Source organism: Mastigoproctus giganteus, chromosome 7, assembly GCF_048544385.1.
Source record: "Mastigoproctus giganteus isolate SK-2022 chromosome 7, ASM4854438v1, whole genome shotgun sequence".
NCBI lineage: Eukaryota > Metazoa > Arthropoda > Arachnida > Uropygi > Thelyphonidae > Mastigoproctus > Mastigoproctus giganteus.
The window spans coordinates 109,244,894-109,272,808 of NC_143581.1; positions in this window are offsets into that span (position 1 = coordinate 109,244,894).

Sequence of the window (27,915 nt, forward strand, 5' to 3'; positions counted from 1 at the left end):
TAAAAAGGAAACGAGACTTACACTTTTACCTGGACCTTATTTCAAACCCTGTTTCTAAGGTCCATTTGACTACTTTAAGAAACTGTAAACCATAGTTTCAGAAGTACAAATCTTGTTTTCAACAAATGAGTTTCTTAACATAATAGTGAACATCCATCAGATCGTATTGTAACGTTGGTACACGTATCTTAGTTTCCTTGTGAGGCGCAACATGAAGCCATTCTCTTCTGCCATGATACTGAAGTCCATTTGAGTGCTCCTTGATATACTGCATATCTTCAAAGATCCTTTCCAGCAAAAGTTTTACACTTGGAGACAAATGGAAATCGGAAATGCAGGGAGAATGTTACAGTAAATGATCGGGTTTTTTTTGCGCTACATATTGCCTCAATAAAGACACAGCTATGAGTTTGGAGAATTTAATTTGAACTAAAATAATGGCGAAAATTCTGATTTTCATTCGGGGTCTTAATCCACATTTAAAGATAGCTCTTTAATCAAAAATGGAAAATTTAATAATAACCGATTATTGCCTATTGGATGTGACGTACGTGATTGTAAACGAGAAAATAATTAACTGAACTTCTCTTATCTAATGCATTATCATTAGTAGCATAGCGTATAAAACCTCATAAAATTACTAACAAATGAAATAAATATATATACACAACATAGTTTAAGTTTAGGTCGCTCCCAAAGAAACAACCACATTTCCTCTGCCCAGCATTAAGAAAGAAATACTCTAATGCAAGTAAAATTACACCATCAAATGCAGAGGACAGTGGTGCAATTTTAAGCGTGTCTCCATAAGAAGAAAGCCACTGGATTTAAATCTGAAGAGCGTGCAGACCATATGCAGTTGGTCTACCTCTGCCAATCCAATGACTAGGTTACTATTTTACCTCAGTTTATAAACGTTGCCCCACTCTGAAGGAATATAGGGCTTCCTTCCCAAATTTGCATACGTGCATGTACAGCGACCCCAGATGTGCAAATGATGCAAATTCTAAATGCTCTCCTTCAGTAGGAACACTAGCTTCAGAGCGCATTTTTAATGTGCTCTGAACTATTTGAAACTAGGACAACGTTTCATCTTACAATACCATTGACGAAATCTTTAAAAATCTCTATATAATCGGCAAGTAAATCTTTCATAATTCATTTTAATATCTTCATCCCTATGCTCAATAGGCAATGTTTGACGAAATACTTCGAAACGCACTGTATAATTATCATGCAATCGAATGTCTTTTTTTTTCATAATTCATTAATTACAAAGTTTTATGTTTACATCAGCGCACGCCTTTTGTTTGCAAAGGTTTATGTTTACATACTGAAGCAACTAGATCGTATGTATAGCTTAGCTTACTAAACAAGCACACTTCCATAACCATATCTGAAAACGATATTCTCGCGTCCTTCGACGTCGTCTCCCTATACACAAACGTACACATCGAATCCATGCTACTGGCCCTTAAAGAACTATTAATTAAAGACCACACATTGACAAAACGTACCGACTTAAACATTAATGACATTTTAGAATTCACATCACTGTTACTTGACGCCAAATAATTTAAATTCCAAAATAACATCTACGAACAAATTTTCGGCCTTCCCATGGGCCTCGTTATCTCTGCCCCTTTATCCGAGATCTACCTCGCATCTATCGAAGAAAAAATTCTCCAGCCCTTTCCCCTAGGAATTAAACTATACATGAGGTATGCAGATGACGTCCTCTTAATAGGCAACAGAACCACCACTGAACATCTTTAACACAACACATGAAAGATTCAAATTTACCCTCGAAGTGGAAACCGATAATAAAATTAATTTTCTAAACCTCACTGTATACAAAATAAGCACATCTTTAGGCACCAAAATATACAGAAAAAACACACATACAGGTAAATTCTTACATTACCACTCACACCACCCTCTATACATCAAAAAAACAGTTCTATACAACCAGATATACAACGCTGTAAAATATAGCCGCACACAAACAGACCTATCTGTCTCAATTCAGAATAAACTAACGATCCTTACTAGGTCTATAAGTTACTTACAAAAAATAATTTGATGTAAGAATATTCAATAAGCGGCTAAATATGGCTAAAAAACTTCTCGTTCAGCGGAGTTGCAACTTGTAACACGTGGATTTGATACCCTTACCGATACTTTTATGCAATTACAAGGTCGAGTAAAGAATAAATACACCAGATTAATCAGAAAAATCACAAAATAATGCTATACTACTAAATTTAAATCAAAAGTTTTAGAAAAACAATAATTTCAAATCAATAAATAAGAAAAATCCACTTAGCGGCTTCGAACACGTCTGGCCCCTACTAGCCTCGAATCCTATAACTAATTCTAATAGGATTCTAATCCTATTAGAATCCTATAACCACTGTATATGTGGTAAAACTCTCCACCAGCTAAGCGGATTACTATGAGGTGAGTGCTGAAAATTAAGCTAAGCTATACATACGATCTAGTTATTACATTACAGCACATAAGGACTCCTTAAAAAATCAAGAGTCAAATACTGAAGCAACTTATTGTGATCAGGGTACTTGGAAGCTTTCTTGGAGAGAAGTGCAAAAGATTAGTCGGTTAAAGATTCAAAGCAAAGATTGCACCTCCTGGTCATCCGGAAATGACCTATAATCCCTTGTTGACAGCGAAACAGGTCTCTCTCTCTCTCTCTCTCACTCTTTCTCTTTCTCTCTCGGACTTTCAAGGGTCACATAATAAATACGAATTTAAAGAAAAGCGAAAAACTCGAAATGTATGGCCTCCTCACGCACTATCACTGGAAAGTCTGTTTACTGTCGTATATGACATCATCTCTTTATACATATGAGTCAAAATTTTTCAAGCTGATTCTGGAAATATTCGCAATGGATTGGGCAATCAAAAAAATAATAATAATAAAATAAAAAACTTGTGTTATGGTAATCTGGGAATTGCTTCATCCACTCGAGTGTATCATGTTTGCAAACTGCGTGTTTTCTCTACTTAGTGTTTGCCTGCTTAGTGTTCTGATGGACGAAAAACCCGAGTTTTCGAGAGGAGGAAATATCTTGGTGCTTTCGACTGAGACCGATTAACTCAACCACGGGCGTGAAAAATTGGCCAGTCAGTCTTTCAAAACTAAACCAGTCAAGGCTTCATCTCTTTGACCAGTGAAATGGTGAAGGAGACAGATTAAGGGACATACTGACATCGATTTTTTCCAGCCCCCCCCCCCAGTTATACTCTTGGATTTGCTCTTCTGAAGTGGGACTTATAACTTAATCAATCTTGCGAACAGCATGAACACTGGTTGAGAGTGGTTATTATTAAAGGGGCCAAAATTATGCAAGAATTCAACCTTTTTCTGAGTAGTCGTTTTATAATAGTTTTGAATCGAGAAAATTGGGAAGAATTTCTTTCAAATTCAGTACAATCGGGTCTTATATTCCTGTGTCAAAGGTTTGATAGAACTGCGACCAATCCAATTCTCGTCGGTATCTCACATTTTATGGTTGTAACACCATAAAATCTGAGATAAGTGTAGTTAGAGAATACGTCTGATATTCTTATCAGACGTAGTCTTGAATCCCTAACTGTTTTCTATGTGGTTGAGAAGACTGCATCTGTGTAATCGCTTTCTTCTACTTCAGTGGTTCCCATCTCTCATTTTCTTATATGTCTAGTAGTTTGGTTTTATTATTATACTATTTTATGCATGCCCTTAGCAGTGTTAAGAATTTCATTTTATGCGATTCGTCTAGAATTTTATTTTATGCATTTATTCATCTAGTATTTTATTTTGTGTACATATTCACCTGACGTTTTCTTTTTAAGTGCATAATATGTCCAGTGTCTTTATTTCGTACCTATGTCTATTGTCGTCGGGGATACGACGATCCAAAATGGGTTATTTTCACTCCGAGTTATTCGATTTCAGGAGTTGAAAGATTTTCCTTCTTTTGAAACTCCTGATTTGTATACAGCCACAGGTCAACCGTTCAAGTATATACGCTGCTTGCAACCCAATTTTTGTGGGGGGAATACGTTGAGCCCGATAGTGGCGTGACGACAGGAATTCTGTCTCTCCCTCACAGATTCATCACTACATGTTATTTGTATATGTAGATGTTTAGTGAGATGAAATAAAAATTACATTTTGAGTGATAAGTTTTTGCTTCCATACTCGCTTCATTTTTATTATTATTATTATTATGTTCCCCTGATGGGGGGGAGTTCCACCCCGTGACGGGTATTGGTATTATGACACAGGGTGGTTGTTATGTCCGGCGTTACTTTTGGTCGAGGAATTCTCTGACTATCTTACAGATGTTAAGGATTGCAACTTTCTGGGGTTCTTTATAGTTGTTATCTGGGAGACCAATTGCTGCTAGGCTGTTATGTAGGGTCTTTGGCACCATATCGGTGGTTGACACAATGATCGCGATAGTTGTTACTTATGCATATGCCACACCTCTTTGATCTCCTGTGTGTTAGGACTATGTACTTCCTGATCTTTTCCTCATGGGTTTTCTGGAGGTTGACAGTGTTGAGCAGCGCTATGTCAATCAGATAGCTAGCCCTTTCCTTCTTGTTGACTAGGGTTATGTTCAGTCTTCCTCGGGAGACTGTCTCTAGCTTTTCGAACCGATCCTTCTGCTTAAGGCCTGAACGCAAGTGACTTTATCCTGCGCCACACTCGATGCAGTATGATTATTACTTTTCTTTGACATCATCATCCATCTATGGAAGTGAGCCATTTTAGCTTCAGCTTACGTGCAGTGGTAGTTCTTGAAATCGACGCCAGATGGCGCCAGTATGTACCCCAGTTGTCACTTCGACCTTGGGGAGGTAGGTCCGCTGAAGCGACTTTCGGGATGATTATTATTGTTGCAATTTATTACTATTATTATTGTATTTGTTTACAATCATGATGGAGACGCGTTCGCTTCCGCCAAAGCCAGACTCGAATACGGATCCATCAGGATGATAATCCAGTGTCGTAACCACTGTGCCATCGTACCCTGACTACTACAACTACTTCTTTCACAAACTCATTGTAATGATGGTGACTGACAATTGTTGAGCATTTTGAAATTTTTTTTAAGAAATAGACTGTGAAGATAAATATGTGTGTTGTTGAAAATGAAAATTAACACTGGAAGCATGCAGCGATAAAATAAATTGATTTACTGCGATTACGAAAAACATATATAAAGCCTATATATATATATATATATATATATATATATATAATCCTTTATTGATAAAATATATATAAAGCAAACACAATATGCACACACAAGAAAAATACATGGAAGGTGCCTCTTTTAAAACTAGGGAATTTACAAATATATATATATATAGTGGGAAAAAAATTGCATCGCTTTGAATTTTGCAAATAATGTGTTTTGCGCTTCATTGTGGGTTGCAGAAATATTCGAAATGAATTTGTTAGATGGGATATATATCTCTGTGAATGAAATCCAATAAAAGACTCCACCTGATATACCTAATTGCCATAAATATCTTCCCAAAGGGTGAAATGCGTGATTAATGGAAATATGAGAAATCATGCATATGGCAATCATGACAACCAAACATACGTTTCGTTGCATTTATGTATAATAAGAACTATTATATGCTCAATATCTCCTATAATTTGTAACCTTTAATAAATAATGCAGAGATTACCTTGGTCTCTCCTTATCAATTTTATCATTTTGTTTTAATTGTTGTATGTGATGGACTAGGAGAGTTGGAAAAGAAGCCTTCCTATAAAGAGACCAAGGTAATCCCTTACTATTTATTAATTGCATTTACGTGTACAAACTGAAATGACAAGTTAACGTAATAGTATTATGTACTGTAAATCAGCAAAATAAGTCCTCAATATTTTGTTGTTCCTTCTCGAGCTGCAAATAGAGCCTTGCAACGATCTGGCTTGGAGTTAATCAACTTCTGGATATACGGTTGCCCAATTTCATGGTACCACACCCTTACAATGCAGCTGAATCTTACGTTTTGGCTCCTTCTGAGAAATTTTAGACGACACTATGTACCAGCAATTTTCAATAGAGTTCAAATGTGGACTGTTGCCTGACCAGTCCAACACTGCAATTCCGGCATTTCTGAGGTATGACTGCACCTTAAGGTGCGAAACGAGGGAAAATATTGGTGTATGTTTTAAGCCTTGTTAGACAAGAAGACAAACTCATCATTAAATCTAAATAACATAAAACTTAACAATTTTGCTGTGTGACATGGTGCTGGGTCCTGTTGAAATTGCAGTTTTGGAAATCTGTGTGGTGATCCCTAATAACCGGTTTCAGGTATTCCTCCAAGATAGCAGTGTAGGTTTCTGCATTCACCTTTCCGTTAATAAACTTAATTCGCCCCACCCCTTTGCTTGTTATGCATCCCCAGATCATCTGACCGGCGGGGAACTTTACAGTCGGCGTTACGTAGTCAGGATGGCATGCCTCCGATTTTCATCTTCTGATATATAGCTACCCATCCGAGCCATGCACGTTGAATTTCGATTCGTCAGAAAAGATGACGATGTCCCATTGTTCTTTTGTCCATGGCACATGGGTTCTAGCTCAAAAAAATCGCTTCTTCCTCACTTGTTGGCTCAACAAAGGCTTCTTCTTGGGCCGATAGGTATGCAGACCACATTCCGAAAGCCGTCTTTAGAAAGTTCGTAATCAAATAGCCGTTTCAAATATTGATCTTGGGAAGGCGTAGACTCTCTCTTACGGCCCAATTCAGGACTTCTCTTCACAACACCGGATTGACGCCTTAATTTCAGCACCCTGGGATACTGTTGACTGGTGGCAACCTATTTTATTAGCGATAGCACACGCAGAAAGCCCTTCCTGGGACAGAGCAACAGCTACACTTTTTTTCCTTGGTGTCAACTGAACATATGGAGCCATGCTTACACCTCCCCAAAACAGGATACTAATGAGTGTGTATACCCTTCCAACACCGTATTTACGCCTTAATTTCAGCACCCTGGGATACTGTTGACTGGTGGCAACCTATTTTATTAGCGATAGCACACGCAGAAAGCCCTTCCTGGGACAGAGCAACAGCTACACTTTTTTTCCTTGGTGTCAACTGAACATATGGAGCCATGCTTACACCTCCCCAAAACAGGATACTAATGAGTGTGTATACCCTTCCAACACCGTATTTATAGAAACGGCTGATGCAATACCTTACAATTACTGTCTGATGCAACAGAAGTCATCTGATCAATGCCTTTGCTTTGCGACAAACAAAATGACTGCAATCAAACAATATCTTATACGTTTCGCTACAAATGTTACTTTTTTAAAGGTGATACAATTTTTTTTCTCCGCTACTGTATATATACAGTTTGTACCGGGTGGTTATAAAATAAGTTTCGCTATTCAGGAGGCCCTAGTTTCAAAACGGTTAGAGGTAGCGCTGTGAAAATCGATGGATATGTCATTTAGGGTATGGGGAAGCGATTTATGGAAGAAAAAAAAATAGTTGAAATTTCCGCCACCAGGAAGAAATTGGCACTGTAAACATAAGATGGAATACTTGACTTAAGATAAAATTTTAATATCAGAACTGAGAAATCTACAGATATTGTTCTATGTGTTTTCCTTCACTTGAGATGACATTCTGAAAACGGAGGACGACGTGCGACATAGTTTCGCGTAGCATCTCATTGGGGACCTTGACTACGTGCTGTTTAATGCTTGCTTTCAAATCGACAAGCGTCTGTATGCCGCCACGGTAAACTCTGTCATTCAGGTATCCCCACAGCCAGAAATCACAGGAATTGAGATCTGCTGATCGGGCTGGCCAGAACTGCGGAAAATCTCTAAAAATTATGCGATAATTTCCGAATGTTGCACGAACACCACGGTCTCCAAGCAGTTCCTTTCTTGCAGAGCGGGAATAATGTGATCTCGTAGAAGAGTGCAGTACCGTGCACTAGTTACCGCACACCTTACGGGGGGGGGCATGAGGCGTAGACTCTTCAAAGAAAAATGGTCCGATTATAAACTCTGCTGTGAATCCACACCATAGTGTAACGTATGGACTCTGTAGTGGTCTTTAATGCACAGAAGATGGACAAGAATATTCGGCAGTTTTGTGCATTTACAGCCCCATGAAATGTGCCTCATCAGACCACAAGATCAGTCGAGCCCATGTATCGTCAAGTTCCATACGAGCCAGAAATCAAAGCTATTCGTTGTTGCTGATCGCAAGACTTTAGTTCTTGCACTACGTGAATCTTGTATGGGAACCAGCGTTAAATTATTCTAAGCACTTTACGTACAGTAGACCAAGGAAGGTTGAAGCATCTTGACACACCTCTGGCAGGCACTACTGACTGGCAGTGTTTCGCATTCTGACCATTGCAACCGCCACTTCATCCACTACCTCCGTTCCGATACGTGGTCATCCCCTACTTGGAATTTCACATAACTCCCCGGGCGCTTCAATTTTTTTTTATTAGTTTTCGAAGCCCCACTGATGTCAAAGGTCCTTTACGCAAATTTTCCGATATTTTCCGATATTCACATACTGCTACATTAGCTACTATTATTCTGGTAGAACATTTTTTACTAAAATAGCGCGTTCCTTTTTTTGTGAAAGCCAAAATGGTTATTGACAGTGGCGTTGGCCTTTCTGCTTTTATCTAACAGGAAGCCATTTGCAATATGCAAAAATGGCAACTTTTACATATGTGCAGCGCCGTTTTTTCCTGGTGGCGGAAATTTGAACATTTTTTTTTTTTCTACAAATCGCTTCCCCATACCCTAAATGACGTACTCACCGACTTTCACAGAGCTATATCTAACCGTTTTGACACTAGGGTCTCCTGAATAGGGAAACTTATTTTATAACCACCATATATATATATATATATATGTTTTTTTTTTTGTTTTTTTATGAGTAATATGGAAAGAAAGTTAATAAATTGTAACAAACTTTAACTAATACTTATGGGCCAACTCACTTGCAACAGCAACGATGCATCACGACTATAAAATATGTTGTAATCGGAATTAATATTGAAAACAATTCAAGACGGATTTATAGAAAACACAAGGGATAAAGTAAGGTTAGTAAAAAAAAATACAAAAAAAGGAAAAGAGAAAATAAATTAAATTAAAATATATGCACAAAACGTATCGCTATTTACCCACAATCTTGGTGACTTCGTCTGGGGCCTGCCACCCAGACCGAAGGCAAAAAAACGACAAGGAGTTCTCTGTTTCTTTAATGATCAATATCTGCTAAGTTATATGAAATAATAATAGTAATAAATTTAGAGATTAAGTAATTTGGATCTGAACCAGTTAAAGGTAGTTTGAAATTTTTAATCAAAAGAAAGGTAATATAAAGTATTAATGCAAGCACATATTGAACATCGTTAATCTCTAAATTTATTACTATCATTATTATGTATTACTCTTCATCAATCATTGGCAACGACCTGATAATGCAGGATTCGGGTCCTATAAGTCAAAATCGGTAGGAACCTTTTAATTAGCCTAAAGTTAGTTTCAATGAAATATTAGTTTGTATGGCTAATACTTATACTTAAACCACAACCAAAGTGTAGGACTAACAATAAGTTGATTCTTTGGAATCCTCCCGTGTAATATATGGTAGGAATCAAACTATCAACTTTTCCAGATATGATGTTAAGTGTCTTCTTAAAGCATTAATTAGGCATACAGTTCTGAAATCAGTTATATCGAGATTCTTCTGTATGACAACTTTTGATGAAACATCATGAACACGAATCATGTGATTAAGCGCTTTGAGGAATCCAGTAATTAGCGCCAACACGGTCTAATAGAAGATGGTCGATGGATGTCCAAGCAGTCGAAGCAAAATCTGAAACAAGTACGTATTAAAATACTTTCTAATAATATTCTTTTTTTGTTATATAGGTGAGATTGTGTTTCCGGTTCCAATAAACACCAAATAAATCTTCCCAACTGCAGCAGTGTATTCCCGAAACAGCAGTTTGGAATCAAAAAAACATCTCTAAGAACTTAAGCACATCACACTAAAGCAATTACGACTCCGTTTGTAAATATAAAATCGTGTTTGCAAGAGAAAAAGAAATACAGTATATATATTTTTTTTCTCACAGATTTTATTTTCTGCCCCAACGTGTCCCAGTAAGAAATAGCATCCGGTATATGCAATTTAAAAGACTTCTTCGCAAAAATAGGAAATATCTGTGGAATGCATGTCGACAAGTAGAGATCATCAGCATAAGCGGTAAAATTTAGATTAACCATCAAAAGGAAATTAGAGTGACAGCAAATAATAATGCTGAAAGAGTTAGTTCACCCCCCCCCCCGAGCCAAACCACAGATACGGAACAAGTGATCCAACTCCGCTAATTATGAAACGCTAATTTACGACCTGACAAAATCGATTCCAGAAGGAGTAACAAGGATTCGCTGATTAAATAATATCTGCCTAAATGACACACTAACTGCTTTATCTGAGCAGAGTCAAATGCAACACAAAACATTGTTGTTGTTGGGGTTTTAGAAGCATCGGCAACTAAGGCCATGTTGCTTCGTGGTATTGTCTGTGAATTGCGTGTGTTCTGTGATCGATTTTCTGTTTGCTGGACGAAAAACCCAAGTTTCTGGGAGGAAAAACCATGGTTCCCTCGCCTGAGAGCGACTAATTCAGCCACGTTGCGAAAAAGACCCATAAAAATTATTCCCGTCATCGACGTAATTCGAACTCGGGTATTTTCCACCCGGTGTGGGGAGGACGGCGATCCTACCAATTGTGCTACTATGAGGGCAACACAAAACATGCAATTCCTTACTTTCTTCCCAGGATTTTTAACTCGTTGATCCTAGCTGATTCAGTTATGTGAGTGTAAATCTACATTCAAAACTACAGTGAGAAGTTTCGACTCTCTATTAAGCAAGACGCCTCCGTAGCCAGGTGGGCAGGAGCAGCAATGCATAGCACACGCTTCTTGAATACGTAGGATGCGGAAAGGTCAGGGAATGACCACCGCATATCCCCGGAGCAATATGGCCTTAGTTGCTAATGCTCGTAAAAACCAAACAACAACAAAAATATCTATTAAACTAAATTTGTAGAGATATAGAAGGACCAAAAAAAAATTCTCAATAATTTTCAGAAACGGAGATCCAACTGAAATTGGACTGAAGACTCTACATCCATACAATTCTGCTCTTTTGGAAACAGTAATGGACTTATAAATTAACCAATGCTCTGGAAAACTTCCCACAATAGGATATTTTTGGTGCACCACGCACGAGATGCAAATCGCCCCGAGAACATACACAACACTTATACAGACAAATTATAATATTTGTCTGCAGAACACACACACACACACACACACACCGGCGCCATTAAAATAATATATATCTGCATATTTTATTTCTGCCTTCTAATGGCAAAGAAACCCTTACAAGTTTCTCTCCCGTGTCTCCGAGAGACAGCAACATTTGCACAGCTATTCTTTTAGTGAAATTGTCTTACTTTTTGTTCAGGTGCTTGTACACTCAAAATATATCGATGCGAGAAAGGAAAGTACTTCTAAACTGAAAACTACGATGCAACCAAAGCATCAGCAAATAGAAAATAATTTCGCATTCCTGAGAAGTGTGCGGCACTGAGATTTTTTTAAATTCGCTCCTTTCAGGTGCCTGAATCTTCTGATGCATGACAAATTTCTGATGGAGTTGTGCTTTCAACGTTCTTGAAAATTCGACTATTTCGAAATTGAGTTACGGTGGGAACAAGATTCATAAGAGGAGAGTAATAAAAGCGGAAAAGTATCCGATGCGGAGAATGAATGTAGTTTCGGGAGAGAAATTTCACAAGTGAGAAAAAGTAATATGCTGTGCTAGGGAAGTGGAAGCGAAGACTGTTCTGCTTCAGCAGCAGCATCTCATCTCTCTAATTATTATCCGCGATCGAGCAAAAGAAGTTACTGATGGTCAAGTGTAAATCAAATCATAAGAAACAAAACAAACTGCATTTCGGCTTTCAATTTAAATGTTTCTCGTAATTAAAACTTTGTAAAACAAACAGATTTGATATGTGCAATATTGCGAGTAAGCGAATTTTAATTTCAATTTAAAAGTGTTCGAAACTATCGAAGCCGTTTTAAATCACGATTAAGATTCTGACATGGTGTGAGAGAAGGAGAAAATAGGTAAAATTAAAACATTTTGCATATAAATTTAAACACTGTCTCTTCTTTAAATTTATTCTTTAATGAATGAATTGCTTTTTCAGAATTAACGGAATCTGATTTTGTTTTTCTGCTGTTGCATTTAACTTCAGTGTTCTAATCGCACGTCCAGGGACAGATTTAAACCTCGTTTCTTCAAAAGTAATAACAGCCCCTATGACTTTAGAGTAGGATTTGAAAAACCGAGTTCAGGAAATGTGAAAAACTGAAGATTTATTTCTACCAGTACGCAGGATTAATGTTGTGGATAAAGCTTATTGCGTCTGTTTTGTTTTCTTACAACGTTTAGATTCCAGTTGGCAAAACTGGACAGCAGCTTTTGCAGTTAAAATGAATGCAATGACCTGTTACAAAAAGTCCCGTAATACCGTTAGAAGAAAATCGCAGGATATCGTACTAGAAAGAGATAGAAAAGAGCTCAGCATGCGGTGCTATCTGTGTTCCAGGGCAAGCCAGTGACTGGGAAAGCTGCCACGGACTTTAAACCGCGAAACCCATCAGCGCTGCTGCTGCAGGCGGAAGGTTTAAATGCGCTTTGTGGGGCGCCCACGACTCCGCTTCCGACTTCTCCTCCCCTTTTGCTCCTCTTTCCTGGATATATATTGCGATTGAGTCTCCACTCTTCCTTGAAAATCTGTCCTTAAAGTTTCCTATCATTGCAATCCCTCGCTCTCTTTCAGGAAAGTTATGAAAGTTTCCTCGTGTGTCAATCCGACGTTATTCCTCCAACAACAACACACACAGGAATACACATACGCGTGCAACCCGGCCCTGATCATATTTACTGACGTGCTATACAACAAGCCTCAGTTTACGCCTATATTACAAAATGAAATGATACATGTATAGCCTAAATGACATAAATATTAGAATATTTGAAAAGAAGCTATTTAAATAGCTTCTTTTTAATAGTTTATTTCCGTTTAAAGTCTTAATAATGGTTTAATTTCAGATAATCACTCATGTGCAAATATTAAAAGTATTTTCTTCACCAGAGGGCAAATGTAAAAGATATTTAATTTCTTCCAGTTTCATTTGCCATATACGAAGATAAAAAGGAAATAAGAGGAAAGGCAATTTAATATTTATTACATGACGAAAATGAAAATATGCAAAAATTTTAGCGTTACTTTTCCACATAATCTCCTTGTTTCTCCAAGCGGTCCACGAGCTTCTTAATGCCGCTAAGAAAAACGTTTTCGGTTCTTCACGAAGCCACTTATGTACCGCTTCTTTTACTTTTCCATCTTCGGAAAATTGATGTCCGTGTAGTATTTTTCAGAAAGCCAAAAAATATGATAGTCAGAAGAAGCAAGGTATCATGGTTGAGCGTGCAGTTCAAAATGAAGATTTTAACCATTTCAGCTGTCTCAGCGCTGAATGAGTTCGGACATTGTCCTGCAGCAAAACACCATTTCAAAGAAATTCTATGTGATTAAGGCAAATAGGTTTTAAATTTCTTGTCCAATTTGTCAAATTCCTGACAATGTTTCCGAATAGTCTCGCTCAAATCCCAAAACAATGTCAACATGGCTTTGCCGGAAGAAGGTTTATATTATTGTATTTTTTTTTATTTTGGTTGTTGGAAATGACGTATATTTCCAGTTCATGCTTTTCAGCTTTCGTGCTCGTAGAGATGCACCCATGTTTCCTCTCTGTAACCATTCGTCATAGGAATGACTCTACTTTATCTCGATATCTTTGAAAATTTGATTGCAAACCTTCAAACTCTTCCATTTATGCCTATACGTGAGAAGTTTGGGGGTCTTAATGGCGTCTTATATGCTCGAATGCATAATGCATTTTAGCGACTAATGCATAGTCGCTAAAATGGCCATCTGGTTAGTAGCACTGCATTAAATATGTTTCTGATAAGGGTCGTGGCGTTTATTTCAAATATGTGGTATTGGATTTTCTTTGTTGGCTACTTTTTGAATAAAGCAACTGAATCATGAGCATCGATGTATTCTACCTGTTAACTGCGTATCTTATATGGTCAGCTTTTCTGCGTTTCCATATGAAAAAGTAGACTTTCGGCGCGGAGAGGGGGGGTGTGAACAGTCCTCGCTGGGATCCTATAACTCAGCCATGCCCTCAAAAATAATTTCTCCCATCTTGACAGAGTTTGGAGCCCAGACCTTTTCCACACGAGATAGAAGGATTGTGACCGCCGAACTACCAGCAGAGATAGTTTTGTTCATTCTAGTTATTACTTGGAAATTTGGGGAGACGGATATAACAGAATTAAACTTGTTATGCAAGTTAATTCTACCCCACTAATCTCCGTCGCATATGGAACAACACATTTTACTTTATACTGAAAAAAGATATGGCTTCGATTGTTATTCATTCGTGAATCCTCAGTTGCTATCTTAGCTCAGTTGGATGCATCTCAATCTGGAAGATAAGCACTTTTCTATTCCTTGTGATTTCCCAATCGTCCGGATATTTCAGATATGTGGAACTGGAATTTTTTTCTTTCCGGCCTTCTTCATCTAGATGAAAAAGCTTTGTGAATTGTCTTACTTTACTTCATTAGCAATTTAACTTAACTATAGAAATAAAAATAGAAATTAAATTATTTTTTGGATATATGACAGATTCGGAGCATCATGACCGTGAACTGTTACCACTGGGTGTAAAAGATCATGATATGCAAGAGTTAAGGATCATGGAGTTGGCTCTCAATGTTGTGCCACAGCATTCTAATTGTTTAAATTGCCTTATTTAAAGCATTAAAAACCTGAGTTTCCGATAGAAGAATAAATTTTTGCTTGAGACCAGTCAACTCGGCCACAATGTGCAAAAGCCCATAAAAGTTCCTCTCTCCTTGAGAGGATCAAATCGCGGTCCTTTGAAAGGATAGCGACACTTGCTCTTATTTATAAGGCCATATACCATTCTATCTATCTACGTTCGACTTTATACGGCAGATACTAGCCTTGCCGTTCCCATTTTCCGAATTCGCCGGACTTGGGCATCTTCAACTTTCAAATTACTCTTTCTCATGACTGATAGTGCTTTTTACTTCCAAGGTTTTCTAGGGCGTCCTCATCTTCTCTTACCTTGTGGTATCCACTCATATATAATTTTAGGTCATATCTCTTCATTCATTCGTATAAGATGTCCAAACCATCCCAACCTATTATTTTCTATTTGTTCCATAATATCTTCAACTGCTTGCATGCGTCTTATAATTTCCTTGTTTGTGATCCTCTCAAGGCTAGAGTTTCTAGCCTTGAGAGGATTACACTCCACTCTCAAGACTAGAGTGTAATCTAGCACTCTGAAGTAGGTTATCCATCTCAAGGGCCCTGAGTGTATTTTTCTCATCCTCTTTCAGTGTCCACACCTCACAGCCATAGCAAAGGACCGATTCCACTAAGGACTGTCCAATATGTTTTTTGTTCTAAGGCAGATATTGTTGTCCCACCATATACCATTGAGGGCACTAAGAATCTTCATACTTTGATGAATTCGTATGCTAACTTCCTCTTTCCCCAATGCTTCCTTAGTTATCCTACATCCAAGATATTAGAAAAAGTCAACAGGTTTTAGATGAACAGATTGTATAACTTCCAATTCATCTGGATGTTCCGCAGTACTTGGGAATCTTGTTGTTGTAAAATTGATATTAATGCCCCATTGGTTATATATTACATGCAATTTTATTAACGTGTATTCTAAATCATAAAACTTCTTGTGCAATGATGATGCGATCATTAGCAAAATTAAGATTCCAAAGATATCTGTCATTAATTGGTACTCTCATTCCACCACAGCTTCTTTTCCCTTCTTGTAAGACACATTCCAAGAAAACATTAAACAATAAAAGTGATAAGCTACATCCTTTTCTCAGCTCCTTAGTTGGATAGATAGAGTATTCCCAACTTTAATATATGCCACGTTGTTATGCACGTACAATTCCCTAATCTGTTCTACAAGCTCTGGATCAATTTACATATTTTTAGGGCTTTCCATAATTCTTTTCTTGGAGCAGAGTCATAAGCCTTTTCTAAATCGATGAAGGGAAAGTAGATATCTTTATTCTTTGCTTTTCTTTTCTCCACTAGCTGTTTTAGAATAAACAAATTGTACACACATGAGCGACCTGACCTAAATCCACATCCACTTTGCTCTTCGCTTATCTTATCTTTTACCTCCTCTTGTAATTTTAACTGAAGCACCTTAGAGTACAGTCTGGACATAGTGCCATTAACACTTAAGCCTCTATAGTTCCCGGGATCCTGCTTATTTCCCTTTTTATATGTGGATGAAATATAACAAACTTCCCATTCATTTGGTGGGTTTTTTTTTCTGAACACACGTGTTAATCAGTTGTGCTATCAGATCAAAAAGACTTAATGGTCCATATTTAATTAGTTCTATCGTTATGTTCACAGTGCCTGGAGCTGTTTTTTGTTCTTCATTAGTTTTGCACAGTCAAGAACTTGATGTTTTGTAATTTTTATCTTCACTTTATCTGCTGGTGGAGGGAGAATATGCCCTGATATTGAAACCGTCTTTCACTTAGAGGTTATTATAATGATTTTCCCATGTCTGCATCTTTTCTCCCATGCTGCATTCCTATATTCAGCAATTTTCCTTTTAACTGCTCTATTGCACTTTTTTGTATTCTTCTATATTTTCCTGATTTTTATTCATTAACCATTTGCTATAAGCTCTTTTCTTTTCTTTCACCAAACCCACTACTTCGTCGATCCCCCAATACTGTTGTTTATATTTGTAATCTCTTAAGCCTAGTGCTTCGTTGGCTGCTTTGTGTATGGTGGATTTAATGTTGTTATACAGGATATTCACCTCTTCTATTTCTCCAATATGAGAGAGATGGTTCTGGAGTCTTCTCTGGTACAGATCTTAAATACTATCGTGAGATAATAGTTCCAGTTTATAAGTAATAATTTCTTGTACTACACTGTAATCTATATTGATAGTATTAGGTCTCATTCGACGCTTATTCTGGTATTTGAACAATATATCTACAATCACCAGGTAATGATCCGAACCGCACCTCTCATTACCCTGAAATCTTTGTTGTCCATACCGACTTCTGGCGAGAAATTATATGGTCTATGATCGATTTCTGCTGGAGGGATGGTCGTTCCTATACTTTGTATATATATCTATGGATCATTTTGTGTTGAAAAAGGTGATAAGAATTTTCATGTGGTACTGTTTGCAGAATACGATAAGCCTCTCACTGTTGTCATTCACAGTCTGCACTCCAAAGTGTCTTATTACACTATCATTCCTTTTTGACAGGAGATCTGTAAACAACAAATAGTGTTGACAGATCTCCTGTCAACACTATTTGTTGTTGGTTCTTAACCAAATCCATTTGTTCATAAAGCTTTTCAGTAGAACTTATCTTTTTCAGCATTAAGTGCATCATGAATAGGTGCATACACGCCCAACATAACCATTTCCTAGTCATGTATGTTGATATGAATTATTATAATGCATATTTCATTAATTTGATCATAGCTCCTAAATCCTTCTAGCCTCACCCTTTTAGCTTCTACCCACTAGAACACCAACATCTGCTTTAGCTCTTTCTAATTTTTCAACTCCACTACAGTAATGAGCAAATTCACTAATCTGTCCACTTCCTTTTCCCTTTTTTTTCTTTGTTTAGTCATGACAAGAATATTAAGATGCATCTTGTTTGCTTCTGTTGTGTCTTATGTGTGCTTCCGCGAACGTTCCATGTACCAATACGAAGAGTTTTCCCGCGCATGTCGTTTTCCTTTTAGTCCACCAGTTTTTTTGCAAAAATGGTATTTTTGCAAATTTAGCAGTAAAGTTGTTTTTACTAAGTGTGGAGTGCTGGCACGACGATCCAACCCCCAAAATGAAGGATTAGGGATTTGATATCGAGGTAACCTTTCCCTAGCTTTGTTGATACAACAGCTCATCCTGCAAGGCAGCAAGTTGGTAACGCTTATAAGGCGGCGTTTCCTCACCTTGTTGGTTACCAGCAAGTTGGTAACGTTTATAAGGCGGCGTTTCCTCACCTTGACATAGAGATGTCATTGAATTATTGTGGCATTTAAATAGGAATGAACCTGCCACAGTTCATCCCTCTACACTCTGTTATACACTCTGTCGCCTCGGTCCGGGACTGCTTATTGGTTATTCGCAGTTAATCGACATACTATGGGCCATTCGCTTTTCGCCACCGGCGACCCGTCTGGCAGCTGAGACTTGCTCTAGAAGGCAGTCTTTCTCCCAGTTATTAACTATGGCTGAAGCGTATGGTACTATAGAACAACTTTAACTAAGAATAAAAGAAAATTAGATTCAATAAAGAGGATTATACTCGTAACCACCACGTGTGCATACTGCACTGCCAGTATGCCTGCTCTGCAGGTCCTGGCAGGAGCACTGCCAGTGGATTTGAAAATAATTGAAAGAAGACTCAGCTATAGACTCAAAATCCCAACAAACATCTTAAGGATTACCATAAACCTTGAGACGAATATCAAACAAGCAATAAAAAGAACATCAACCACACTCTACCAGCAATGGCACAGCAGGTGGGAAGAGACACCTAAACGGGAAGTCACGAGGTTCTTGCCTCAGGTAACCTAGTTTCCCCCAAACCACCCAGGACTCTAACTCTATGCCACATTTTTGTTAACAGAGCAATGTTCCCTGAATGCAAAATTGTATAACCGGATCTCACTCAGGATCCTAAATGTACCTGTGGAGCTGATGAGGATTGGGCCCATGTCCTTTATGGCTGCCCCATCATCACAGATGTAGACTTGTGCCCAACATTGAATCTATAAACTGTGGATATGAGCAAACTACTCATCTCTGATGAAACGCATTACATGGCCTTCCCTGAGTCCACAGTGCCATCTCCTCCTCCTAGCATCCTATCCCTATGACCTTTATCCTGTACAATCCCAGTCGCCCCTTCTCACCTCCCACCCCAACATTTTCACATGGTGGTCTCTACCGCCACAAATATTTTTCCCACATTGTGGAGGATGGACCCCTTCTACAGGAGTGCCCTCTATCTCTTAAACTTTATATTTCCAGGTGGAAAATCTTCCTATCATCCTCTATTCCTCTCCTCCTCCTCATCTGTTTCTTCCGCTCCCTTTCTCAATTTCCAGAGTGTTCTTTCTTTTTTTTTTTCTGGCGCCTTCCTTTCTATTCCCTACTATACCTAGGCTGCCTCCCCGGGAAAGAGAACGGGTAACTTGGAGGTCCCACTAGGGGCCATACGACTGGAGGAATAACACTACCCAACACTACACTACGCTTACCAACACTAAAACTCACACACTCTCTCTCTCTGGCTTTCAGAGTTTGTACTGCGACACAAAGTATACAAACGCGGAGTTGGGGTGGGGCTCCCGGTACCGCCTGACAATCTACACTATACACTATATGTCTAATGTAATTAGTTACGACGCTTTACTTGATTTATCAGTTATCACTTAAAAGGTTGTTAAATAAAAAAACAATTACACATAACTTCCCTTGCATAATATTTCATTCTCACAAAGCAAAACAAAATTTTAAAAAATAGAATGAAATAATTAACTGCTGCCTGAGCAAGGAAAATAGATTTATAAGGCGCATTGTAAAAAAAAAATATGAACTTGTTCAAAAATAGATTTATTTCCTACTGGGAACTTATGCGGAAAAATCTGATTAGTTTGTCACACTTCATTTTCTCCGGGGAAGCCTACCAATCAATATTAGCCTGTTTTTCCAATATTTGCATCGCTGCTCTGTCGTGTTTCATGTGGATTTAATCTTGTGAAACGAATTGGAGAAATTCCACGCAATTCATCAGAGAATTCAACATGAAAATTCCAAGAAATGATCGATAATTTCTTTCGGTTCCTCACGCATAAAGTTAAGTAAATTTAAACACAAAATTCCCAAAAAAATTATACCAACTTAAAGTTATACACAATTTTCTCCTGTCCTCTTCGTCTAATTTAAGTCAGAATTTTTTATTAGATTACATTTTTGAATACACGAGTTAAGAGTTAAATGCATCATTAGAAAGGGAATAGGGAACAAAAAAAAAAAAGATATCTTAAAGTGGCAGAAAGTTAGCCACATTAACAAAGATGAAATTAATAGAGCATTAAGAGAGAGAATAAAGCTTTGAAAATGTGCTGAATTTTTCGGCTTACAACCATCTTGTTGAAAAATGCATCTTTTACAAAAGAAAAATTTCTTCATCTTCTTTATAAAATTCGCAACATGTAATTAATTCTCTCATGGATGAAACTCCAAAACTTCAAGGCTTAGCTCCCTCGTGTATGACTTTTTAGTGATTAACAAGTGGCCAATTAATCAGAAAATGTGATTCTTATTCCCTCTTAAACTGTTTAAGCAGACATAAACACGCAGCTCTGAACACAGCACTAATACAGGCTGATAATTTTAAATGACAACCAACGAAAATGAGAGTGATTGCAAGTAAAAGAAAAGAGCTAAAGAAACGAAATTTACAGGTAACACTATTTTTTCTGTGCAAGATGATGATATCTGCTTAAACCTGTAAAACTAGAAATGCACGTACAGAAGGCAAGCGTTAAATAAACGTCACATTCAGCACAGAAGAGTATCTGTTCGTGACAGAACGTCACTTCAAATAGTCTTTTCAAACCCTGCACGTGATTATTTTGGCAATTTCAATGTCACACCATATCAAATTCTGTGATATGCAACCACGAGAAAGTGTGCAGAGTGAATGGCAATGTGAATGTTGCGAGTCCTGTTTAACATGCACTAGGGGTGCAAGTATGACTTGTGGACCACACACGTTTTCCCCTGGATAGCCGGCCGTTCATGAAATTGTCAATAGCAAATTGTTTACTCTTCTGGAAATCCATCCTTCACTCCTTTTCCCCATTCTTACTCCGTTGGTACGCTTAACTGAAAATAGAATGGTTGTTCTGCTAAATTCATATCCAAAACTGTGGTCATGTGACTTGCAATGTTGTGGGACGAACCATTTGTGCGCACAGCAAGGGTGTACCTAATAAAGTGGCAGCACAGTGTATATGCAGGGTGTCTCAAAAATATTGGTACAAACATTTAGGGGAGGTAGGTAACATCTAAAGGAACGCGAATCGCATAGGAACCCATAACCGGAAACGTCACGGGAAAGTAGTAGCAGAGGCACAAGAAGCAGAAATGACACAAGGCAGTAATTAGTGGCAAACATTTATTTGACATTATATTAACAATGGAGTACGAGATGGGTGCATTTCATGATGTTAAACAGATTCTCGAAGGTTCCACCGTGAGACGCGATGCACGCATGACACCGAGGCAGCATGGATTGGCGGACACGGTCGAACACACCTGGAGTTTCTTGGGCAGTAGCAGCAGTGCAGACGAGTCTCGCCACGAGATCCATTTCCGTCTCCACAGGCGACTCATACACGATAGATTTGAAGGGCCCCCCACAGAAAGAAATCGAGGCTCGATAAATCAGGTGAGCGCGAGGGCCAGGCAACGGGTCCACCACGGGAATCCATCGACGCCCAAAACGCCTGTTCAAATGGTCACGAACACACCTTCCATAATGGGCAGGCACCCCGTCATGTTGAAACCGAACGTTGCGTCTCACATTTGCTGGAACATCGTCAAGTTACCCTGGTAGAACTTGTTCAAGAAAGATCCGATATTTAGCGGAGTTCATGCGGGATGGTAACAGGTATGGGCCGACTAAGCAGTCACCGACCATACCTGTCCACACATTTATTGCGAAGGGATGTTGTGCCGCATGGGGGTGCACACCGTGGGGGGTGTCTTGAGCCCACACATGAGCATTGTGCTGATTGAATAAGCCTTTCCGAGTGAAATAAACCTCATCCGTGAACAAAACATAGGCTGGAAAATTCAAGTCATAAACACGTTCTTCAAGAAACCACTGCGCAAAAGCCACACGTGCAGGATGATCTTGGTGGAGCAGTAACTGAACCCTTTGGAGATGAAAGGGGTGTAAGCAATCGTCGTGCTAGACACGCTGTACACTGTACACTGTAACGAAACACTCCTAAGGCAGAGGCAACGGCACGTGTGCTGGTAGTAGGATTATTCTGGACGGCATTCAACACACTTTCTTCCATGGCGGGAGTTCGCGTAGAACGTGGTTTGCCCGCACTACTCTTGTTACCTCTAAATGACCCATAATCGCACAAATTTTGATGCAAACGCGCAAACAAACGGTGGTACATGTCTGTCTGGGAAGCGTTCTCCATAAATTCGTTGAGCGGCTCGTCCATTGTCCTCTGCTAATCCGTACACTAGGTACATGTCTGCCAGCTCACAGTTCGTATATCGATGCATGCTCTTCGTGTAGCGACTACTGCTTGAATGAGTAAACCAGAAATTTTCCTTATATATATATATATATATATATATGTGTTTCTGTGTGTATATATGTATGAACACTAGGTGTTCTGAAAAGAAACTTCGAAGTTTTATGTGTGAAACAACTGAACTTTATTCTTATTTTTACACAGATATATAATAATAACTTTATTTATTATCAATTTACTATACGTAGAACGAATAATTTGAAATATGTATACAATTATATACTAATCGTATCGAAAATAAGCAATGTTCTATAATAAAATTCGTTGTGATTCTATCAGTTATATTTTTAAGAAAATAAACATTATTTGATACCTTCTGAATGTTTCGCAGACTCTGTGGAACTGGTCTACAGACCCCATTTTGGAAAACGCTGCTATAGATGATTGCTGTGTTACGTATTGTCGTTGTTTATTGGTTGATCAGCCAATTAGCTCTCTGAATTCTTTTTGCCACATGTGCATAGTGGCTGAAAAAGAAAAGATTATTATCGAAAATTATGCCCAGATCTTTGTGATAATCCACTTTTCGTACTGGAATGCCTTAAATTAAAATATCTACTGGCTTTGGCTTCTTCTGGAAAATGTTAGTAATTTGGGAAGAATTCTTGGTTATGTTGAGGGTTTGGAGCAGGACCAGGATTGCTTCTAATTCGTTGGCACCCTGGATAATTTTTGTGCGTTATCCTTGGGTTTGGAGCTAATAAAGATGTTAAAACTTAAGCATATGTGATGGTGTTCGGATCCAATTTGAAGTAGTGGTCTTATTGAGGCTGCGAATGTGATCGTTGATCTACAGTGTACGGAAAATCCCCTTCTTCTTCAAGAGAAGTGTTTCCATTTACAATGGGTTTCCTCAGCCTACAAGTTATTTTTTGGTAGGAATGTTTCCCGCCATAAAGTGCAGTTCAAGGTGTCTTGGTCGGTTAAGCCTCGGGCTGTCATGCACTCCTGTACTCCATCCATCCATGTCCTCCTAGGTCTTCCTCTTCTCTTCTTTCAGGAGGTATCCAATCCAGGATAGCCTTTTGGATATCTGGTATGCCTCACACTACACCGTGTTAAGATTGGAGTGTGGTGTGCAATGATCCTCCCCAGGATTATTGGGCCCATCCTTTTTTATATAAACCACAATCTCTCAACAGCGTATTGACAAATTCCTTGAAATCCTAGGATATCTTAACTGAGCAAGAGTAAAACCTTGCTAAAACGGTTATTAAACCGTTTTAACAAGATACCACAATAAGTCGCCTAAACTCTCTTCTCTGAATATCGTGCAATTTCAAAAGGAATATATCAACCAGCTCGCCATATTTTACGTCATCAGTCTTCATTCTGTGGGCTGTGTAAAAGTAATAGCTACCGCAATATTCAAGCCACTGTGGGGAAAAAAAGAAAGGCAAAGTATCCAACTTAATTTCCAGTGTGGCTCCCAACGAATTGCAGGCAGTGTTTTCAAATATGTTTGGTCATGCTCAGTTATATTGTGCTCATGATGGTGATCGCTTTGAACATTTTTGTGTCAAATGAAATAACATCAAAGAATAAAGATTATTACTTTAAATTTCATGTCCCTTACATTCATTTATTCGAAGTGATTCGCATTTTTATGGGGTTCTTATTTAAAATGATCGCTTGCATTATGCATATTATAGGAAATTTCTATTGTTTATGTTTATGAATTTATTCTTATAAATATTTTATAGTTCTTCCGACTCTCATTCACATCCCTTCATCACCAATTGCGAAGTGCTCTCTTCAAAACAACAGCTTTTTAAGATTAAAAAATGTATTTTATGTAAGATTCAGAAGTAGCCAAAAGTAGCATCCTCATTATTTCGCTATGTTTGAGAGAATTTATTCTTATAAATGTTCTTCGAAATCGGGGAAAAATATTAGAAATATAACTACTTGTAATTTCTACACTGCCCATAAAAACAGTGAATATGTCGCTCTAATTCAAATGAAAAATAAAAATGAAATGCCGTGTAAGAAAATTGTTTTAATTCTGTGAAAATATACAGCAAATGGGAACCTTTCTTTCTCCAGAATTAACTGGTTACAGTGAACAGTTAATGAAATTTCTGTGTGAAGAGTTCTATTTCTTTCGGATGGATTTGGAAGGGTGCCAAAACAATTATCATGGCTGAGTGGTTATTCGACATTTCCTATGAAAAACTTTTTTTGTAAACTTGGGAAGCTCATAGCAAAATCATCTTCAGTGACAATAAAGCTGTCTGCCATTAGTGAAATAACTGTTGATGTCCAATGCACATGTAAGACGTCCACACACAGTCTTGTACTGAAAGTAATTAGCAAAAATCTCTGAAGATAAGAATTTAATCAAGCAAAGAAATCTTATTTTTATGGGAGCAATCATGGACCGAGAAAAAACAGCCTTAATGGAGGAATTATCATTAGCGTAGAAATAATTAATATTACTGAAAAGATGTTCATGTTTTTGCAGTTGAATAAATTAAACTCTGATCAAATAATTTCTGTAGAAATGATGCTGACTCATTTAGGAATTCTAGGGTTTCTCAAACATCAACGTTCTGCACTTATGATGTGAACCAAAAAAAAAAAAAAATTAACCGCTCTCTTATGTACTGTATATAAGAGAGTAGTTAATTTTTACTTATAATCTATGTAAGAGACTGGTGAGGCTGAATATACATATATATATATATATATATATACACACATAGAAATACAATGTCCTCGATATAATTTATGCTTTGGATTCTAGGTAGCTTGAAAGCCAAAATATATCCATATTATTAAAGTATCTCTCTATAAAGTATCTCTCTATCTCTTTTTGTATAGAGAGATACATTAAACTTTTTTAATATATCTCTCTATACATTAAAAAAGTTTTCCTCCTAGTGATATTTATTCGAGCCAATGGGAGAAGAGGGCGAGGCAATTACATCACTTCAAATGCAATTAATTATTGACAACTGCCTCCATAACGTTCATCAACCTCTTGCACGCGCCCCCACTTGTCTAACATTTGATATTCCATTGTAACAATTTTTATATATTAATGAATATTGTATATTTGTAAATATTTTAGTGCTGCCCTTTCGGATGCAACAATATTCCTCATGCATTATGGAACCCGCAGCAAAAGGTTTTTCGCTTCGGGTTCCATAATGCATTCTTTTTTGGCTAAAATCTATTATTTGGGCACCACTGGTCTCCGGTTGTAAATCGGAGTGATTGTACGGTCGAGTTCTGTGATTGGGTGATTGTTGTAAATGCGTTTTGTTTCTGATTGTTTTGTGTCGTTGAGGCGGGGGGGGGTGCTTAGCTTAGGTAGGGTGTTTATCCCCCATCCCGCAGTTTTAAAATTGGAAAACGAGTTCCTGATTTTAATACAGTGGCAAGTTGCGGGGTAAACACCTTAGGTATGTCAACCTTGGAGGAGAGGGGCTTGGATAAACAGTGAATGGCACCTGTCAGTCACTGCCTTCTTCCTGACTTTATTCGAAGTATGGAGTAGTATCCATGATCTAAATTTTTAGCAGGCCTTTTACTAAGTAACCTATGTAAACGCCGGTAAATAATTACATAGTGATATTTATTCGACCTTGAGAATACTGCGAAGTACAAATTCACAGGTAAATAATTATACACGTCACTTCCTGATTAGATATCGATCAGTGCCTTTCGACTGATGTGTCTTTTACGAAGAAAAGATTTGACTTACTCCGTCATACCTCTACATATTACGTAGAAAAGCGTGCGCGTGGGTTGGCGAGCAAAGCGAGCAGGGGCGGAGCCCCCCCTAGTGTTTATTATTAAAATATATCAACCTTAGTTCGGATCAACTGTAAACGCGAGTACTAAAGGGACGAATTTTAAGAAAAAAAATCGATCAAAAAAAAAAATAGGCTTATGAAGAAAGACATTCTGATCTTTCGTGCACTAATAAGCCCGGACGTTATTGGTAGACACGCAGACAATAACATGGCAGTCTTTTTATCTACCGATAATGCTACTCCACTTATTTTGGAAAGTACAATGAAGTCTCTTCGGAAGCCAAACGAAAGTGTGATATAAATTCACTTCCGAACTAGTGCAATAGTTTAACATTGATTCACAAATTGCGTCGGTCAAGCTAGAAATTTTGAAGTACATATGAAAAATACAGTAGTTTACAAACGGAATAGCAAAAAGTTTATTCCTTTAGCGACTAGACATTCCCTCCAAAATATCGAAATGTATAAGCTTTTTCTGTTCTTTCTGCTTTTCACAAACACACCACGAGACATAAAGCAATAGCTAGACATATATTTTAATAATAATAAATCACATTTATTAACACCGAACAAAAAAACTTGAAGCTTTTCATTTTTTTCCTCCCTAATTATGGTACATCTCATGAATTTTGATTAGCTGAATTTTAATTCAATACCGCCAATCATCCACAGATTTAAGTTAATAGAACTTTGAATGAAAATTTAAGAAATATTAAATTAAAAACGATATAATTATAGTCAATTATTATTATTATTTGCTTTTTTTTGCAACGAATAGGTGCTCTTTTGATCAATGTCTAGCAATAAAAGTTTCTCCATGGTAGCAACATCTTTATGAAAGGTTCAGCGTGTTTATAACTAAGTTAAAGTTAAAGGTAGAAAAGAACATCATGATTTCTCCACAGATCACGCCATTTTGAATGCAGTGCCATCGCGGATGTCTGCGCCATCCCGGTTGTAGCAAACACAACTTTGATATTTACGCTTTTATTTGATAACATTTTTGTCACAGAAGCGTGGCCCCGGGTGCCAAGCGTTCCGTGACGAAGCGATTTCTTTGCGTATCTCAAAGCGTTATCTCTAAAGAGCCTTCAAGTGAGAGATTATATTTTGTTTCAACAACCGTTTTCTTTATTTATTAATTAGTGTAGCTCTTTTGCACTAGAAGAAGTAGGCAAAGGCCCAGAAAGGAAAGTTACCTTTCTGTTTTTTTTATTTCTAATAGTACTAACTAACTAACTTAGCCGCTTGGTCACCTTGTGGCACTGCTCCTGCCTCCCCGTGGCGGGGCCGGAAATCCGGGTGGTAAAACCAACCCCCAGGGCCAAAAGGAGCAAAAAATGGACTGTGACAATTTTCCACCGATTAGGACTGCAAATCCAAATACATTGGATTTGCACATACCCGATAATGATTTATCCAATCCAAAGAGACTGAGGACGGATGCTCCCCGAATGGAAAACCCAAGTTTTCTGATTCTGCATTC